Consider the following 18,160-nt stretch of genomic DNA (forward strand, 5'->3'; position numbering starts at 1 on the left):
TGCTGTGTTAGCATATAAGAGACTCTGTATGGATCACCAGAACTGACAAAGTAACAAAGAAAAAAGAAAAAAAATAAAATCACACATTAAACCAAAAGTCATGGCATATCTTTGTGCAGACATATACTAGAGATGCAGAGTAAACACAGGTATATCCACATAATTTATCCCCTAAATATTATATATGTGGCATATAATATTCCTTTCGTTCATTTCTAAGAAAATTGGACTCTGCCTGACATGAGGCTCTGGTGAGTCTTTGCTGACCCTCACAGCTCAGGGTGCTGACTGTGTCCTGTGTCCTTAGGGAACCATGTTCCCCAAAGCAAATCTGAGCTGCCCTGGTCTGACCTGGGACAGCTAGACACACTGAGCCTGTGTTGATTGACCAGTAGGAGCCTGCCCTGCAGCTGTGCCCAGCCTGCCCAGCCCTGCTGATTTGCATGTGCCCACAGCACAGCCCACTGCCCTGAGGACTTCTTAAGAGGCTGCTCACACCCTGTGCAGGAGTCAGTCCCAGTCAGGGCACAGCATGGCCATGAGGGCCCCTGCTCAGCTCCTGGGTCTCCTGCTGCTCTGCCTCCCAGGTAAGGAAGAACAGCACTGGGGATTTACTAATCACAGTGTGGTCAGTGCTGCCTGGCTACTTAGGAAAGTCCTCTTGCAACATCACTACTTACAAGGACATTTCCTTTTATGTTTCCAATGGCAGGTGTCAGATGTGACATCACAATGACTCAGTCTCCATCCTCCTTGCCTGTGTCTCGTGGAGACAGAGTCACCCTCACCTGCAGGGCCAGTCAGGGTATTGGCAGAAATTTAAACTGGTACCAGCAGAAACCAGAGCAAGCTCCTAAGCTCCTCATCTATCTTTCAACCAGTTTGCAACCTGGGATCCCCTCGAGGTTCAGTGGCAGTGGATCTGGGACAGATTTTACTCTCACCATCAGCAGCCTGGAGCCTGAAGATTTTGCCACTTATTATTGTCAACAAGATAGCAGTTACCCTCCCACAGTGATATAGTCCATGACAAAAACCTCCCAGGAGCAGAAGTGTGAGGCTGGGCTGCCCCAGCTGCTCCTCCTGCTGCCTCCACCTGCTGATGGCACTTCTCAGAGGCATAGGGAGGGTTTGTGGAAGGGTCCATAAGGTTCCTCTGCACCCTCTTTCCTTAATCTTGGTCCCAGCAGATGACCATGATAATAGCCTCAATGATATGTTACAGGAAGAATTTAGACTTCGAGGGACTCTAATGGCAATAGTTGGTATCGTGCAGCAAAGACAGGCCTCTCCATGTATTCCACATGGGAATTTATTAAGACTTTGATTTTCAGTGTAGTTTAATTTGCCAGCAACACTGGGTGAGGTACAGACTTCTCCTGTGTCCCCCCTGCACCCACAGCCCCTCCACCCCCCCCCAGACTCTGTTGCTTCTGTTACAATTCATCCACCTCTGCACAAGTCTACAGATAACACCAGGGTAACTTTGTGCATTCTGTGGAACTAGACAAGTGGACAGTGACGTGTGTCCAACAGTGTGGCCTGGCACAGTTCAGCTCCTGCCCTCACACTGTCTGAGCTCCAGCTGCTCCTCACTCTCCTCTCTCCTGCAGACCTTCATGATTTCCCATCCCTGTAGTTTCACCTGGCTGGGTGACGCCTGCCTGGCACTCATAGGATGACGATGTTCAGACTGGCCTCTCACCCTGAGTGCTGTGCACACAAACTTCTCCAGGGGTTTTCATTACAGCATAGATAGCTTTTTTCTTTCCTTTTTTCTTTTTTTCAATATTTTATTCAAACTTGGTATTATATCCAGACATGCATTACCACTCAGCTACATTCATAGTCATATTTGTATTTATATCTATCTATCTATCTATTTATTTGATACAGGATCTCTCTAAGTTTTTAGGTCCTTGCTAGGTTGCATGGATATTAACCCAGAGTCTTTTGGCCTGTGGACCTGTAATTGTACCTACTGTCCTCTCTTGGGCTAAGAGACCTGGAGACCTGGAATGGGAATGCACAATGGTCTCTCTCCTTCTGAGGTTTGTGGCCTCTGGGACTGAGATCCAAACAGAGATGGGCAAGGCAATGCTGTTGACAACCTGTTTTGACTGATTACCAGGCCTTGGAAGAAACAAAATGGGTGCATTAGGAACAATTCCCTTTGGAACAGGTATGGCCAGATATTTAAAAATGGGTCAGAATTTAAAATAAGTACTTGCCAAATAAATGATCATTTAAAGGTCATTACTGAGCAGGGACTGCCAATAATTAGCAAGAACAAACAAAGATTCTACATAGCCATCTACTCCCCCATTTAGGCTCATGAACCAATGTCATGGAGGTCCCTCCTTGGACTCCTACAGTATCAGTCTCTTTTCACCCAGTTCATGTGACTGCTGGCACTTGAAGGCATCCAACTCATCAAGAGGGCTGGACACTGTTGACCCCCATTATTCTATCCACACCATGAGACCCGACTGACACCCGACATCCATCTTACCACAGTTGACCTGGCCATCACTGGAAAGCTGGGGAGGTTATTGTTTGTGCCTTTGCTTTCAGTCCTGTGTCAGCCAGAAACATGTGGAGAGCTCCTGAGAGTTTTCATGGGTGCTATAATTCTTATATAATACACCATTCAACCAAGCAACTCATTTACAGAAAAATAATCAACCTAGTGCACTTGACCATGATATTATTATAAAAGCAGGTGCAGTGGTGTTAACAGAAGACAAACCCACACAAATCAAGCTACACTGGCCCTGGGCCCCGTGGAGTTGTTTCCCTGTCCTGCCTGGTATGGAGAAGGCTCAGAGGCACTGACCCTATGTAGTTCTGTTTCTCTCAGACATAGAATATTAGCTCTTCAGAATCGCAGGGCCATCCCCACCCTCTCTATTGTGCCCATGGAGCACCTTGGAAACTTGTATCTACTCACTTTGGTTTTCTGGTCAAAGTTCTTGACCCAAAGGATTGTCATGGTCACTCTTCCATTAAACTGAGTGAAATGATGAATACAAGGTCGTCAGATCCCATAGTACAAGGGACTAATTATGAAGAAAGGGTTCCATTTTTGAGGCAAGGACTATAGATCCTGGTGATCTATGGCTAATAGGAATCTATCTCCACATTTTAAGAAAGTGACTGGAAAATGTGTCAGTTCTGGAAGAGCTTCAGGACTCGTTCTTCTGATGACATTGCCACTGGTGAAAGCTGGTAGGACAGTTTAACAGGTATCAGCATGAAGTTTCAGGTGATGCAGGAGGTGGCCAGCATAGATCCAGGCAGTGTCGGAGGCATAGGAAATGTGACCTGCACAGAGACAGGGAGACGTGACCTCCAGCCACAGCCTCTTGGTCAGCCTGAGGCTGAGAATCATGGGATCCATTCCCTTCCTTCCTCACTGTGATGTCATAGTGTCACCTGGACATGACAGAAGCCATCCTGGGTGCTTAAGCCAAGGTCTAATCATGGCCGTGGACCAGGATCAGAAGCCAGGAGTAGAAGGTTCAGGCTACTTGCAGCCCCAACACCCTCACCCCCTGGGTTTGTTTGTGCCGAGGTCAGGAGACATAGCCACATGTGAGGCAGGTGTGTCTGTGAAGCTCCAAGCTGCTCTGCCCACTTGCTCTCTTCCCAGCTGCACAACACCAGCCAGGGGTGGGCTCTGAGGCCCTCACCTCAGGATCCTCTTGCGTTGATCTCAGACAGGTGGAGTTAGGGGAGCCCAGCAGTGGAAGAGCAGCCCCTGCTCATCAGGTGAGAGCAGGCCTGCTGGGGATGGGACCCTTAGGTGTTGATCACCACTGCTGGGGCACACACACACACACAGACTCACACAGACACAGACACACATGCACACACTCACACAGAGACACACACAGACACAGACACAAACACACTGACATACACACATACGCACACACAGATAAATACACACACTCACACACATACACATACACAGACAAACACACACACTCACACACACAGTCACACTCACACACACTCACAGAGACACACACAGACATACACATACCCACAGACACACACACTCACACAGACACACACTCACACACAGTCACACTCACACACACTCAAACACACTCACACAGACACACACACTTACACAGGCAGACATACACACATTCACAGACACACACACACACTCACAGACACATACACTCATACTCATAGACACACATACTACACATAATAACACATACTCACATACACAGACACACTCACATAAACCCACAGACACACACACACACACTCTCACTCACACACAAAGAAACACACACACTCATGCAAATGTACACATACACTCAGACTCACACTCACACACAAACACACAGACACACACAGAGACACACACACATTCACACCCATAGACACACACAAACATACACACACTCACAGACACACACTCACACAGACACATACTCACAGATACACCTACTTCACATACTGGCACACACACAGACACCCATACACTCACACACACGCACACACACACAGTTAGTCACACCTTCCCTCTAGGGCACCCCCTGTGATTTTCAGTCTGTGTCATTCTACTCTAGGACAAGCTGAGCACCACCTCTCCTAACATCCAGAATCCAAAGTGCTCCACAATATGAGACATTGTATGGTTCCAGGGAGGTTTGGAATTGGGGATGGGATGCTCAGCTGGTTAAGTTGACTCAAAGATTCTAAAATATGAAAACCACTGAAATATGAAAGCCTCCTAGTCCCCCACATGTCAGGTAAGGGAAATGGAAAAACAAAGAGTTCCTGCAAAGCATTGTAAGTTACCTGAGTCTTTTAAAGGGATCCCCTCATCTCAACATGTCTTCCACATGGATTTAAACATCCACAGTGAGATCTCGCCCTCTACTGCAGGCAGCAGCATGGACTTTTTCTCACTGTTTTTCCTCCAAACCTACAAGATATTTTAAATGACTTTGTTCAAAGGACAGAACCCATGTCCTCTTGGTGTCCTGCACACTATGGCATCTGAGATGAAGTCTGAGATAAGAGCTCAGCTAAATCTGGCCTTGACTGACCAGGACTCCTCAACTCAACTTCATAAAATGAGGCTCCCTGGTCTGGTACAGTGGTGTAGACCGGTAGTGCCAGCAGCTCACGAGGCTGAGTCAGGAGAATCACGAGTTCAAAGTCAAACTCAGCAACAACAAGGCGCTAAGCAGCTCATTGAGACCCTGTCTCTAAATAAAACACAAAACAGGCCTGGGATGTGGCTCAGTGATCAAGTGCCCCTGAGTTCAATCCTGATACCTGCCCCCCCCCAAAAAAAGTGTTAAGCTCCTTTCTCAGCTCCTGGGGCTGCTGATCACCTGGATCCTTGGTGAGGAGAGAGGGTATGAGAAAGGAGAAGGGGAGGAGGGTGAGATCTGGGGCCCCACTGCCCCCCATGTTTGCTCTTTCTTTGTGCTACAAATGTGAGTTTTCACTCCAGGATGGACATGTAGGGTTGTGATGGATAAAATTGAAGAAGATTTATGAAGGTAAACAATCTTGGTAACAGTGGACACTGGGAGATATAAAGAGAGGGTTCTGCAGGTGAGTTTGGGAGACACCGACCTGGAAATTCTATATTCCAATAGAATGTGGGTATTTTTTGAACATGAACCAATTTCAGTCCCCTCCACTGCCACACACACACATACACACACCCACACTCACACCCACAAACACACACACACACACACACACACACACACACACACACACACATACACACACACACACCTCACAGTAGCCTGAGATTAAGGTTGGGAGAGAAATCATAAACATGGCTCATAATGGTAGCATAACCTTTCATTTCTCTCTTATTTGAGGACCCACAGGTGCTACTGTGATGACCAAGGCTCCTCCCTCCTGCCTCTCACCCATCCACTTCCTGCAGATCCACACAGAGCCTTTTACACTCAGATGGATACATTGATTCTTGCAGAAGGAAGGAGAGTCTATGTCGCTTCTGATCTTTTGGGCTTCCGATTGTCTCTGAGTCTCAGGCAACTTCAGTAGCAGAGGGTCAGGGACAGATTTCATGCTGGAGTTCAGGAGAGTGGAGGCTGAGGAGGCTGGTGTTATTGCTTTGTGCAAGCTATAAAAATTAACTATTAAAAAAAAGGTATAAAACCCCACAAACCTCCCTGCTGGGTGGCCCAGCTGCCACATATGCTGCTTGTCAGGGGAGAAGCACTGCAGATTCTGTCTGTTGAAGAGAAATATCCTGGGATCTTAGGGGCACAGAGCATAGTCAAGGACTCTGGACCATGTACCTAGTTTAGAGCTCAAGCTTTTTTTAAGACCTCGTCAGAGGGGCAGGGCAGCAGCAGAAGGGAGGGTGAAGGGTCTTCTGCCAGAGCCATGACAGTGTGCTGGGGACACTCAAGATGTTATAGGGGAAACACAAAAATGATGTTTTAGGCATTTTAGCTCCCCTAAAAGGCCCAATTTGTCTCAGGAGTTGTAGGTCTCCTTTTCATTTCTTCCAAGGCTTCTGAATGTGACAAGCTTGAGTGTAAAGTGGTTATTTTATAGTTATTTTCTTCTGTACTTAGTGCAGTGATTCTGATAACCTGCTGAGGCCTAATAAATCCTAAGTGAAACTGGAAGTTCATTTTGTAAACTGAATATCATGTATGGGTTCCAGCTTTTGAACAGAGTTTTAAACATCTAGATCTAGAGATAGCAAAACCTGTATCCTATATGGACACAAATGGTGAAAATAAAGAAAAGCCTAAAGAAATTATGATAGTTGAAGCCGAGCTCACATGACTGAGAGGGAGGGGCTCCATATTTCAGGGTAAGGTCGGGGCCATGATGCTTCATTTCATCTGCTTCAAACAGTGTTCTACTAACTACAGTGATCCATGAACAAGTGTTTTAATATTGTATAACAGAAATTTTTAAAAAAATGAACTAAAAGAACAAATTATCCTACTTTGAAAAATATACTATGCTTAAGGTTTAGACTTAAAATTTAATATATTTTATCAAGAATACAACTAAAGTTAAAATACGTAATTTGTTAGTATAATGTAAAAAAAATATTTCAGAGCACTTAGAAAACTCAATCCTTCAAATTGAAAAAAATGGTCTCATTAAATATTTTTAAAATTTAAATCAATTTCATCAATGAATAGTTTTTTAATTGATGACAGGGTCAGCATAACACTATTTAAATAAGGATTTCTGGGAATTTTTCCCTATTGAAACATAAAAATAAAATAAATTAAAAAAACTGAAAACTAAATGGGAAAACCTAATAAAAATTCTGATTACACTCCAAATTCTTCTGAAATATAAAAATGATATCTTGTCAAAAAAAGACTACTTGAGTTACAGCAGGAATCACTTGGACCTCTGTACACCTTTCCCTACCACATCCCAGAGAGAAGAGGCAAGATAGAGAACAAAGGGCCCAATTCTCTGATCCCTCCAGTGGCCTAGGAGGAACATAGCAGCACTTACTTGTGACTTTCTACCTCATCTGTAGACTGCCTGGTGGACTGCTCTCTCTATCACTTGACTCCAAACACAGATAGGGATAAGTGCAGGGCTCAGTTCCCAGGTGAGGGAACTGTGGACAGCAGTGGTGGGTGCCACTCAGTGTGACCACTGCATGAAGGAAAAGGGATCAGGAAACATACAGCTAACCTAGCCCTAAAGAAGCTTCCACAGGACCCTCAGTATAACGAGCTCATTTCTAAATAGCCATGGATTCTGGGGAAATTGGGAGGGGAAGCACATACTCAGGCACCAGCATGCCCAAGAAAGATCAAAGCCTTTACCCAGACAGACCCCAGGCCTCAGATCATCAGTGAAGTGGTTCCACATGAGAATTCAAAGACTGGGCAGGTGAACATTTATTTCAAAGTCTGCAGTTCAACAGAAGAAGGCAAGGCACACTAAGGAGCAGGAAAACATGAGCCATTCAAAGGAACAAAACTCTTTAGAAACCATCCCAGCAGAAAAAGACATCAGAGTGACAGGACATCACCTTTCTAATATCTGCCTTACAGAGGCAGCTTGGAGGCTGAGGAAGTCACTGTCCATTACTATTGCCATGGCATGGGGCAGACTGTGTGCCTGTCAGCATCCTGGTGGCAGAAGAAATTGTGCTGATATTGCTTTTAGAACTGTGCTGTCTCACATGGAGCACACTAGGCACAGTGACTCTATAAACTTAGATTCATTTAAATTTTACAATGAACATTTCCTTTGCACTTGGATCTTTCCCATGCTTCATCTTACAGGCCATGTGTGGATAAAGGCTGTCACAGGGAACAGCTCAAACATAGATCTCTTCATCATAGCAGGAGATTCTGTTGGCCAGTATTGGTCTAAAAAATTCACAAGGTTTTTCATGGAACTGCAGCTCAGAACACACACCTCCTGAGCCACTGGGCATAAGCCTGTCCTTCCTCATCTATTATAGCTGCTGTGGTTAAGAGTCTGCTCTGGAACGGTTCTGGGATGGTAGGAATGGGGCTGCATGGATAGATCTAGATCAGGAAAACAGGGTTCCAGCCACCTCTGACAATATTCCCTGCAGCCCTCAGAAGCCTTTGTAAATCCACATCTGTGGCATCTCACCTGGATCACAGTGTCCAGCCCCTACTGTCCTAGGACTATTTTATTTTCTGAACATGAAATTATCTGTTTGTCTTGTGCTCTCAAGTTGGTGTCTGCACCAGAGGAGGGATCATTTTCTGTTCTCTACAGAATCCTTCTGGTGATGGTAGCAATAGAAATATCTTCATCAGGAACAGAGAAGGGACTCCAGGAAGCCTCCTTGGGACCAAACTCTGACCCTGTGAGGTGCAATAACAATAAGCAACTAGTAGGTGTCAGAAGAGACCACAATTTGCAAAGAGACCCTTGCTCTTGGAAATAGTAGGTAAGTAATAGAGTCATACTGTCCCTTACCTACAGAAAGATCCCTAGGCTTGAATAGGGGACTCTGTGTGGAGAGGAGCATGTGGAGGACTTGCCTGGGGGATGAAGTGTGGACAAACCTCTCTGTGTTGGTTCTCTGAGACTAAATGTCCAGCCCTGCCTTTGCACCCCTACATCTAGTCACTAAGGCCACTTCTTTAGTGTTAGTTAAACTGCCCCCATTCATATGTTGATGCCTCACCTCACTGTTGTTGTGTTTGCAGAAGTAGTCTATAAGAAGGGATGGAAGTTAAACAAGGTCATCCAGATGTGGCTGATCCCACAGGAACTGTATTGTTCTCAATAGACATCCAGGGAGCTCTCTGTCCATGGAGCTTTATCCATCCCTCTAAGGCCACAAGGAGAAGCCTGTGAGGACAGGAAGGGAGCCCTAGGAAGAGAGCCTACAACAGAAGTGTCATCTGCCGCCCCTTGACTTTGGACCTTCAGGCTGTAGAAAATTAATAAGACACACCTTTATTCTCTGAGCCACTAAGACCAGGGAGATGTGTCTCCTTATGACAGTCCCTGAATATTACTTCAGAATCTCAACCTTGTCTGAGCAGGAGCAGCCTCAGGACCAATCTCATGCACATGGACCTGCCGGGCTCCTCTCTCTCCTGCTCCTCTGACCTGAGGAAGGAGGACCCTCATACTCAGTGTGTGACATGTGATGTATTTTTGCAGATGATGTTGTCCACCTGTTTTGTCTCTGATCACAGTCACAGCACATGGAGTGAACACGTGCTTGCTGTTGATACTTGAGGGTCTTCATGTTACTTCTGATTAGAGGCTAGTGAATCCAAAAAAGGACCACGTTGCTAGTTTCCCTCCTTCTGTTGTAGAAGAGAGGATCTCTATTCTCTCTAGGGTCTGCCTGAGGACCAACAGGGTCCCAGTCTGGCAGAGGCACAAACCAGACCTGGCTCCCAGCTCCTGCTGGCTCTCGCTGACATGGCCATGGTGCCTGGTGCATCTGGACTGATGCTACTCTGCCAATAGCTGTGCTGTTTTCAGGGCATGTGCCTCCTCTGTTACCTGTAAGACATCAATCTCACTCCAGCTTCTGCTCCACCAGGAGGCTGCTTAGGGTCTCAGGCCATCCCAGGAGGCAGACTAAGGACAGCTCTGACAGCCCCCTTCTCCATCCCTCTCTCCATGTGGCTCTGGGCAAATGACCCATCCTGTGAATGCCCCTCATCTGTGAATGGAATACTAAAGATTCCAAGGATGCCTGCAGCTGTACCAAACCATAGACCATGAGATATACACACAAATTGGAGAAAATCATAGGGCTTTTTATGCACCCTTGAATATCTTAGAATGAAGACATTACATAAGATATTCCTAGTCAGCTTTCATTCTTAACTGAAAGTGCTTAGGGTCACCTCATTCTCTGGAGCCTGCCCCTGCTCTAGGCCAAGCCTCCTCCTGGGCACCACTAAGGCCTATGTAAACCCATTACAACTCCGAAGCATCTCTCAGGACCCAAGTGCATTTGCCATGAATGGAATCATCAAAGGAACAGGAGCCATGTCCCCAGGACTCCACAGGAGGCAGAATCCTTGCTTTGGCCATGCCAGCCACAGTCACTGACGTCCCCATGATTCTTTGCTCTCTGTCTCTCCTGAACATCCACATGCCCCCGGCCTCCTAATCATTCCAATCAGAGTGGATTTAAGCCCTCTCTCCTACTGCTTGCTTTCCAAATAACTGTCTCACTTCTAGCTATTGTGTGATGTTTTATAGAAAATATCCTGGGACACACATAGAAGTCTCACCTAAGGTTGGCCCTGAGACTGGAAGAACCAAAATCTTCAAACCAACAGAACCTTAGACCCAGGACTTTGAGTTCAGCCCCCTAAGATTAAGAGCTGGAGTGCTGACCATGAAACCAGACCACAGAAAAAAGTAATAAAAACTTTCAAAGATACCACTACATCTAATCAAGACCACCCAGGACATCATTGACTTCCCATAACCCTTAGAAGCCCACTTCACTGGCCAGAAGGGGATATAGGTGTAAGCTGTCCTCCTGTCTCTGTGTGGGTTGATCTGCAGTGAAGTCCTTCCCTTTGTTACAACCCCAGGCCATGGTGTGCACATACCTGTCTTCTCCACCTTCCGGGCAGCAAGCTCTGGCTTGGTATCATACACACAGTGGGCAGATGTGCATTTGTTCCACCAGAGAAGCCTCGTTCTATCCACTATGTGCAGCACTAGAAAGTCAATGAGACACAAATGACCTCAATCCCTTCAGTCTGGGTTTTGTAAGCCCTATTTGTGTCAGCCAATTAGGGCTGTCATAACACAGGATTAAAAAGCTATTGCCTTAAAACAGCAGACAATTGCTCAGGATTTTGGAGTACAGGAGGCTGGGTCTCTTTCCATGAGACAGGCCCAGGGCACTAGTGGAAGGACTCCTGCACCAACCAGCACTGTCTTCACTTTCTGGAGGCTACAGCTCCCCTGGCTGTGGCCACATCCCCACAGTGACTATGTCCCTGTTCACATGGCCTCCCCTCTTCCATGTTAGATCTCCTGCTCTCTTATGAGAACACCCTCAGGGCCCATCTAGTTAATTCTGAATCATCTCCCCATGTGAATATCCTCCATCACATCTGCCAGGAACATTTCATATGAGGCAGGGCAGCATAGGGGAGGACCTGCACTGGTAGCCCACCCTAAGAGACCTGAATGGTGAAAAACCAATTCTCCATGTTCTAAAACAACTGTGTCTCCCTTCCATCACCTTCAGCTTCTCTCCTTCATGGTCACCAGTGACCTCACTTCTCCAAGGGTCTCTGCACCCTGGAAGGGCTCACACAGGAAGATTTGCTGAATAGCCTTCCCTGTCACTATTTCCATGCAGAGGACAGACAACCAGGATGGCCCTCCACCATGTGGGAGATGTGGTCTTACAGAGGAGACTCTTGGGTTGTTTCTACCTGGACCTTGGATTGTCTTCAAGGCTGAGTGGCCCTCAGGACTCAGGGAGGGATCAGGTGACCTCTGGATAAAATGGGACCCACCTCATGGGTGGTACATATGTTGTGGGCCAAGTGATGTCACTACAGTTCCAAAGTATAAAAATAATACAATGTTGGCTGTATTTTTCTTAGTTAATTTCTTGAAGTAATTTGAAATGCTTTCCGAGTTGAATTAGAATCAGATTTCTAGTCCCATGTCATCTCATCAGATGGGGGAAATTCTTAATATAGCAATATAATATCCAAAGGCTCTGGTCTGGAACTCAAAAATCCAGCACTTGTCCACTGGTCCCTCCTGAGCCCTCAGCTATCCTGGGGATGGTTGAAGATCTATGCTCCCCCTTAGTTCTTCCTTTATTCTACTCAAGGTGAAGTTCAGGGATGCACTGGACTCTCTCCTCACAGAGTCCAGTGATGAAGAAGGTCAGTGGGCCCAGTCCTCCTGGGACACATAGTTGCTAGGCTTCTGTCAGCTTGGCATCTACTTAAGAAACCACAGAGCTGCCCCTCACTGTCATGGCAGCAGAGTGTATAGGGACTTCTCTGCAGGTGTCTGGCTGGCTCTGGGTAACCTCACTCTATTTTCTGGAGAGGAGCCTGGGAGCTGGCAGCACCTTTGTCCCACTCAGTGTAGCTTCCAAGGGACCAGAGGCTCATGCATCCCCTGGCTACCTCCATAGAGCTGCAGGTGGAGAGATCCTGCCAACCCTGGGGGATCCTGGAGAGTAGCTCTGCCTCAGGCCATCAGGTATGCAAATGAGCTCCATGGCCAGCTGTGCCTAGGGTGTTTTAACCCCTGGATTTGAGTGCCAATTCCAGAGCAGGTGGACTTATAACAGGTGCCCAGCCCCCCTGCCTTGTCCTTGGGTCCAGAGCAGCAGGTTCTGTAGACACTGCAGGATGATCCTCCTGGTCCAGCTCCTCTGCATCCTGATGGTGGGGTTTCAGGGTAAGCACATTCTGGTGGAAGACATTAAGCTTGGAATTCAGCTGTTGGTCTAAAGATACTGTTTGTCAGTGTGCTTTGGAAATTTTTGATGTGATATGGCGAGTTGTTTTTACTACTGAGAACCCCAGGCCGAGTCTCAGGGTGACAGATAGGCAGAGGCAGGGAGCTGTGAACCTGTCTTGGGCCTCTCTGAGGAGGGGGGGACTGTTTTTCTAACAGTCCTTTGAGAGAAGTAACTCCGAGTGCACCCTGGATGCTGTGTCCTTGCAGGCTGCAGGGGAAAGATCACCCTGACTCAATCCCCAGAGACCCTGGCAGCCTCTCAAGGTGACTTTGTCTCCATCACCTGTACAAGCAGCATGGCAATAGGTACCTCCATGGCCTGGTACTGACAGAGACTACAGGAGGCTCCCAGGCTGCTCATCTTTGGGGCATCTGTCAGGGCTGCTGGAACACCTTCCTGGATCCGGGCAAGTGGTTCTGGTTTTGACTTCTCCCTGTCCATCCATGGAGTGGAAGCTGAAGATGCTGGGGTGTTTTACTGTCAGCAGCATTTCAGCCAGCCTCTCACAGTGACTGAGCCCAAGCAGAAATGTACCCTGTGTGCTCCAGACCCTGCCCTGGTTCAGACACCTACTCCCTGCAGGAGGCACAGCCTGAGATGTGTGAAGAGCCCTTTCTGCAGCTCTGCAGGTTCTCAGAGCTGTGCTTTCTGATCTGCTGAAACAGGGGCAGGGGACAGTGTGCAACTCACAGTTTACCCCAGGGGAGAGTGCTGAGGGACTTATGGCTGAAGGCTTTCATCATCGATCACTTCATAATTGAGCCCCTGACCCTCAGACTGAGTGATAGTTCATTTCTTCCTGAGAGGCTGTGGCATGGTGCTGAGACCTCTGCAGCTGTGCCTGGTTGCTGCATGCAGCTCTCCAAAGCAGCTTAGCTGGGCAGGAGCCTCATGCTGGCTTCATCTACCTGCCTCACAGTTGGAGTTGTCTTTCAGGCAGGGTTCCTGGGTCCTCCTCTTAATGACAAGCCAATTGGAGGATTCGTGGGTGGCGGTTTTTGTTTGTTTTATTTTGTTTTCTGTCAATGTTCCTGAGCTCTTCTGCACAGCACCAGAGACAGAGCACTCCTCCCCACAAGAAATAGCTGCTCACAGTCCTTGGCTAGATCCTTGCTGTGCCAGGGCCAGGCTGCCCACAGTTGTGGTGGTGAGTGTGGCTGTGGGCTGGGTGCTTCTTCTGCAGGTGGTCTCTGTATCTCCAGTGGACAGCCTCAGTTTTCATATTCCAAGCATAGAAGGTGGTCAGTGCTGCAGGGTCAGCCCTGGTTTCTTGGGCAGTGCAGCCTTCATGCATTCTACAGGTCAAACAAGTCCAGAGTTTGGGGGTGCTCCAATCTCTTCAATTTTTGGTAGTTTAAAAATCCTCAATACTTTCTTTGGGTGGGGTGTATGGAGAATGGAACTCAGGGGCACTCAACCACTAAGCCATATCCCCCACCCTGTTTTGTATTTTATTTAGACACAGGGTCTCACTGAGTTGCCTAGTGCCTCACTTTTACTGAGGCTGGCTTAAAACTTACAATCCTCCTGCCTCAACCCCCAGAGCAGCTGAGATCTCAGGCAAAGAAAACACACTTGCCCTCTGTGATGAGCAACAAGAATAATTGTTATTTAAAATATTTGAGGGGCTTGGTATGTGGCTGGGTGGTAGAACACTTGCTGGCATGCAAGAAGCCCTGAGTTCAATCCCAACAGTGCAATATTTTAAATATTTCATAAAATCAACAGTGAAGCCATCGAATTCTGAGATATTCTTTAACAGATGATTTCTTTTTCTCCTTCTTTCCCTTTCTTCCTGAAGCTTTATGGAATGGCCCCTGGGCCTGTCATGAACTAGGTAAGACTTCTACCACTGAGATACACCCCAGCCCTTGAGGGGAGAGTCTCAATTACTGACTCCATCTCCTTCTTTATATTGCTCTATTCAGATTGTCTGTTTCTCCATGACTTAGTCTTGTTGGTTGGTTCTGCTAGAACTTTATCCATTTTTTCTAGGTTATTCTGTTTATTGGCAGAAAACTGTTCATTATATTCTCTTATGATCCTTTGAATGGCTTTTACTAGATCTAAATTTTCTTTTATTTCTAATTTCATTTGAGACTCTTTTTAATTGAGTTTATTGAAAAATTGCCAATTATATCTATCTTTTCCTAAAACCAATATTTAATTTTGCTTCTTTTCTATTGTTGTTCTCAGCTCTCTATTTTACTCTGATATTTTTAATGTCTGTTCTTCATGGTAACACTGGGCTTAGCTGGTCCATCTGTTCCTCCTCCCCGGGTGTAAAGCCAGCTGTTTGGACATCTCTCCTTTTTCAATGAAGGCAGCTACTGCTATAAACCTTCCTCTTGAATAGCCTTTGATCCACCCCATAGGCTCGGGTGTGTTGTTAGTATTCTTATTTGTCTCAGCACAAAAACTTTTATTTCATTTCTTCTTTGGCCATTTGGTTCTTCAGGCCCATATTTTAAAATCTGCACCCATTTCTGTTTTTGCCACAATTCTTCTGTACTGAGCTCTCATTTTATGGCATTGTGTCAAGAGAAGACACTTGGTGATTTCAGTCTTCTTAAGTAGCCATGACATGTTTAGTGGTCTAACATATGCTCAAGAGAATGGTAGTCCATGTTTGATTAAAAAGAATGTGTGTGCTGTTGCTGTTGGAAATGAAGTCTGGTAGATGTCCATTGGGTCTCTTTGTCTACAATGGTGGTTCCTGTCTATTCACTACTGAATGTAGGAGACCCATGTGCTCTGATATGATTGTGTTGCTGTCTTTATTTCCCTGCAGATCTATTAAAGTTTGCTTTCCATAATTAGGTTCTCCAATGTTGGGTGCATATACACTTATATTTCCAGCTTCTTGATGAACTGGCTCTGGTGTCCTCTGTAATGACCTTTCCCTTCATTCCCTGTTCAGTTTTGTGCTGATGTCTAGTTTACCTGCTGGGACTGCAGTGGTCCTTGCTCTCTTCTGGTTTCTGAAGACTGCTTTCTGAGAAGAGTAGCTATTGGAAAGTGCAGTTTAAGCAAAATAATGATGATCCTCAAGAGCTCCAGTGAGTTCAAGTTGTATAAATTAGTGTAACTGAACATAATATTGTGTTACAGTACAAAAGCCCAACCATATTGATAGATGATGTAAAATATTTGTTAATTATTACATATGTTAATAATTTTTAGTTAAGAAATATTTCATTATTTGGAGGCAGGAGAATCAGAAGGCAGAGGGACCACAGAGTTGCACTGTGAGGACAGAAAGGGAGTGGTGTTAATGAGCATCCAAGAACTTTCTCAGGCAAAGAAAACACACTTTAATATGACAGTGCTAGCAGAGAAATGGTTAAAAATGATATATAAAACAAGAAAAAGTTAAAATCAAAACCCATTAGTCTCTCAAACAAGGGATCACACTGGCCATGAAAATGTGCACCAATAATGTGTGTCTATTCTGGTGCACAGCGCCCCCAAGAGTTATGCTATATATTTACTCCAATAAATACCCCTGCCCAGGGTTTCTAGTGTCTCCTCTAAGCCATACGTCAACACAGAGACACTTTTTTAGTCATTTCTAGAAGATGATATTCCACAGGATTTTGGGAAAAGGATCACATGTTCATATTAAGGATTAAGACATGAGATCAAGCAGCTTCTTTTGTTTACTCTTTCTTAAAAGGAGGATGCCTCCTCATTCTAACTACAAAATCTTACACAAATAAGAACCCGAATAATTAGGGAAGTTTTTCTCTCACAAGGCCAAGAAACTCCTCTGGGACTGGGTTTGGGAGCCAGCAGGATCTGAGCCCCCAGAACACCAGCTCTGCAGCTGCCGGGCCAGGTCTTCCCAACCCTTGCTGATCTGCAAGTTTCCCCAGAGCCTATTTATGCTTCTCAAAGTCCTTCTGAACAGGCCTCTTGGTGAACTTGGGCAATAGGAGCCTCGGGCAGGGCCTGTCTAACCATGGGTGACCTGGCCGCACTCTTCTGCCTTCTGCTGTTCTGGCGTCCAGGAGATGGGGGGGGCACAGGGGACAGCCTGAGCTGATGGAGTTCTCTCCTCCTAGTGTGAGAGTCTCCCAGGGTTGTTTGCACATCTGGCCCACAGTGCTCTGAGGTTAGGGGACCAGGACAGCCAGGTCTACTGCAGGAAATGGAGTGGGACACATTTGACAACAGGAATGCTGTTTCTTCCTTCCCAGCTTCCAGTGGGACCCGGGGGCTGATGCAGTCACCAGACTCCCTGTCTGTTTCCAGGAGAGAGCACCTCCATCATCTGCAATGCCAATGAGAGCATCAGCAACTCTCTAAACAGGCACCCAAGATTCTCATCTATGAAGCTGATAAGTGATGATCTGGCATCCCAGATGGCTTTGCTGGTGTACAGTCTCACACAAAATTCACTCTCAAAATCAGGAGAGTAGAGGCTGAGGATGCTTCCTGCTCTGACTGCCAGCAGGACTCTGTAGTCCTTCCCACACAGTCACAGCCCCATGCACAAACCCTCCTCCTAGTGATAGTACAAGGAGGTCACATGGTGTCACCTGCTGCCCTCTGCCAGGGGGCATGCTCAGAGGCACAGCGTCTTGTGGAAAGTACTGGCTCGGCTCATGGTAAAGGCCTGAAAGGGACTTCAGACTTCTGAAAGCAGGCTGTCCCATTACCACCACCATGAAGGACACTGACCAGCAGCACACACTCCACAGCCTTTGGCCAGGGACTGAGATTTGGAGATTGCTGGGTGTTGAAACCACACTAAGGGCTCACATGTCTAGAGACTGACCTCTAGTAATCCTGTACAGATTTGGCTTTGGAGGTTCTCAGAGATCAGCTTGCATCCTGTGTTTGCAGGAGGAGATGGAAACTGACTCTGAGGGTCTGGCTACATAAGTCCCACTCATGCCTTCAATTAAAGCCAGATGCAATTAAATCCAGAAAAGCAAACGTGCTGCCAGTACGTGAATGTAAAGTGACCAGCTGGGTGAATATGAACTTCCTGCACCACTTAACCACTGTCCCATGGGTAATACAGGTGTCCCAGCCCCTCACAGTCCCTCCTGCTTCTTCCACTCACCTACCCATCTCCACTTCCCATCAAAACAGATCAGATCTCCTGGAACTTCCTGTCAGTGGACCTCCTGGACCTTCCTTTTGGCATGTTGCTCTTTTTTATCAACAGGT

Source organism: Spermophilus citellus (assembly GCF_964194105.1).
Source record: "Spermophilus citellus genome assembly, chromosome: 13".
Classification (NCBI taxonomy): domain Eukaryota; kingdom Metazoa; phylum Chordata; class Mammalia; order Rodentia; family Sciuridae; genus Spermophilus; species Spermophilus citellus.